Here is a 3,388-nt window from a genome sequence, read left to right as displayed (position 1 = left end):
CCTCCCACTGACTTGCGTTAATCGGACAAAAAATATAATGGAAGTCAATGGGAACCACAACTGTTTAGTTACCAACATTTGTCAAAATATCTTCTTATGTGTTTGGAACAACATGAGGGTAATTTTCATTTTTGGATGAACTATGCCTTTATGTTTAAAAATATTAATTTTTTGTTGTTCCAAACCTGAATGTTGTTTTTCTTATGTGAAACACAAAAGTTATTCTGAAGAATGTCAAATTTTTTTCATAAAAGAAAGTGAAAGGAGTCCATCATAAACATTATAAACATTATTAAAAAAATAACAAAAACAAAACAGATATTTTTCAAAATATCTTGTTTTACACAAGAAATAAATGAATACAAATTTGAAAACATATGAGGGTGAGTAAATAACGACAGAGTTTTCAATTTTGGGTGAACTATTCCTTTAGTATTTATTCACACTCATGTCATTCCAGATTTTCTTCCCCCTGTGGAACACAAAAGAAGACGTTTTGAAGAATGTTGGTAACCAAATCGTTTCCGTTCGTACTGACTTTCATTGTATGGTCCAAAATATAATGGAAGTCAATTGGAACCGAAACTGTTTGGTTACCAACATTCTTCAAAATATGTTTTTTTTTTTAATATTTGGAATGACATGAGAGTAAATGATGACAAAATAAAAAAATTTTGGTGAACTATCCCTTTAAAGGACAGTTCACCCAAAAACATGTACTCCCCCTCATGTTGTTTGGTAGTGTTTATAATTTATAAATGCAACATTACATATGGCATATTTTTCTTTCTTTCTTTTTTGTTTTTCCTGTTCAAGTTTACGATATTGTTCGTATCTTTTATTTACGTTGTAAATAAACAAATGTTAGGTGTTTCCGTTTCAACTTTTTTTTTTCACGACAAACCTGCTCAATGAATTTCACCAAAAAACAATTAATTAATTAATTTAAAAAAAAAAGTTTTTAATGGAAATCTTACCAAAGGTTGAAGAGGATTATGTGATGTAAATGTTATGAAAAGCCATGTTGAAGAAGTAATATTATGGTTTGTCGTTTCTGTGAAGACCACGTGAGTGAGCATTCTAATTTCTGGACTGGCACTTTATGGAGTCGGCCAACTTCTCGAACGTCTTTGCTCATATATGAGAGCAGCTGGTGATTCGATAGCTGCAGAAGTTTGGACTCTTTTGATTTGTGGCTTTGTCGTTCCCTCGACACATAGGCAAAACCCAGGCTAAGTGGATTTGTTTTCAGTTGTGGTCAAAGCCAGCCATGCATTTTCCCTCTATGGAAGACGTTTTTGATTAGCCGTCCGATTTAGATGTTTGTGTATGATATACTGTGATCAAAGTGAGACGAAGAGCGATCCCCTTGGGGAAACAATTCGTGGCTTTACGAAATGAATGGGAAATATATTTATGACCCCTCAAACCCTGCCAAGCACCCAGCTGCACTGATCACAGCCGTGTCTAAACAATGCATGATGAATATGGCCCATCAGAAGCGGCCCCAAACAGACAAAATGAGCAAATAAACACAAGTCAAGACAAACATGACTTAGGTATGAAAAATACACCACAGATCACAAACAAAGCTGAGCACAGACACACACGCGGGTAAACAAGCAAGACTTTTTTATGTTTGTCTTTCCAAACAAATGTAACTTTTTGTACAAGTTTGTTGATTTGCTGTTGGAATGATATTTCTTTCTCTCCAACCACTTCGAATACTGTGGAAAGAAGTAGGATTGTAAAAGGGATGGTCCACCCAAAAATATTTACTCACTCTTATGTTCTTCCAAATTTGTATGATTTCTTTCTTCTGTGGAGCAAAAAGAAGATATTTTGTAGAATGTTGACAGCCAAACAGTTGCACCTCCCACTGACTTGCGTTAATCGGACAAAAAATATAATGGAAGTCAATGGGAACCACAACTGTTTAGTTACCAACATTTGTCAAAATATCTTCTTATGTGTTTGGAACAACATGAGGGTAATTTTCATTTTTGGATGAACTATGCCTTTATGTTTAAAAATATTTATTTTTTGTTGTTCCAAACCTGAATGTTGTTTTTCTTATGTGAAACACAAAAGTTATTCTGAAGAATGTCAACTTTTTTCATAAAAGAAAGTGAAAGGAGTCCATTATAAACATTATAAACATTATAAAAAAAATAACAAAAACAAAACAGATATTTTTCAAAATATCTTGTTTTACACAAGAAATAAATGAATACAAATTTGAAAACATATGAGGGTGAGTAAATAACGATAGAGTTTTCAATTTTGGGTGAACTATTCCTTTAGTATTTATTCACACTCATGTCATTCCAGATTTTCTTCCCCCTGTGGAACACAAAAGAAGACGTTTTGAAGAATGTTGGTAACCAAATCGTTTCCGTTGGGCACAACAGTCACTTTTACTACAGAAGATCTGGGCCAGGAACTGAAACTAACAGCGTAAAATGTGACTTCACACCTGGAGCATTAAAACCACAAGTCACGAATATAATCCTCAGAACAGTCTGGAGAAGAACTCCAATTATTATGGAATTATGAATACAAGTAAGAAAATATTTTATAACAGAACAGTACGATTTTCCTTGTTTTCATAACTGCTGTGAAACATACACACTGACATTTAGATCAAAATGCGTAAGTAGCAGTTATGATGCCTGTGTAAAATTAAATTAACTCAACAATATGACCAATCCACAAAAACTGAATTCAATTTTCAATAAATTAAAATTCATCAAGGTAAATACATTTAAAGTACAAAAAATTGTACAAAAAATAATAAAATGATAGCTACAAACAACAGTCTTGTGTGGAAAACAATAAATGCGCTGTATAACTGTTTTTTGTGCATATTTGCAGAGGCGGACAAAGTACACATCTCTATTACTTGAGTGAAAGTACAGATACTGCTGGTCAAATATGACTCCATTACAAGTAAAAGTTGTAAAGACAGATTTTTACTTAAGTAAAAGTACCGAAGTACTTGCTTTTAAAAGTTCTTAAGTACCAAAAGTAAATATCCTTTTTTATGTCAATGCACTGTTTTATTGTTGTACATAGTACTTGCAATACTTCTGAAGCAACTTAGAATACATTACACCTACTGAATAGACTGACTAGCTTGTAGTATCTATAGAATAAAGAGCTTTTAGAATGTAAAAAAAAGCTATGGGGAAAAACTAAACAAAAATAAAAATAATTTAACACCCCTACCCACCCCCACAAAAACAGGATGGTAGTGATCTCACTTAGCTCTGGACACATCTATGTGTAACCATTCATCCACATTTGAACAGAGTGGACAGTGAAATCCTGTAAATACAGACTGATAAGGAAGAAAGAAAAATCAAACCTGCTTTAAAACCCAGCAACA

Source organism: Sinocyclocheilus grahami, unplaced genomic scaffold, assembly GCF_001515645.1.
Source record: "Sinocyclocheilus grahami isolate Dianchi unplaced genomic scaffold, SAMN03320097.WGS_v1.1 scaffold58.1, whole genome shotgun sequence".
Lineage (NCBI taxonomy): Eukaryota > Metazoa > Chordata > Actinopteri > Cypriniformes > Cyprinidae > Sinocyclocheilus > Sinocyclocheilus grahami.
Note: the sequence above shows the minus strand (reverse complement) of the source record.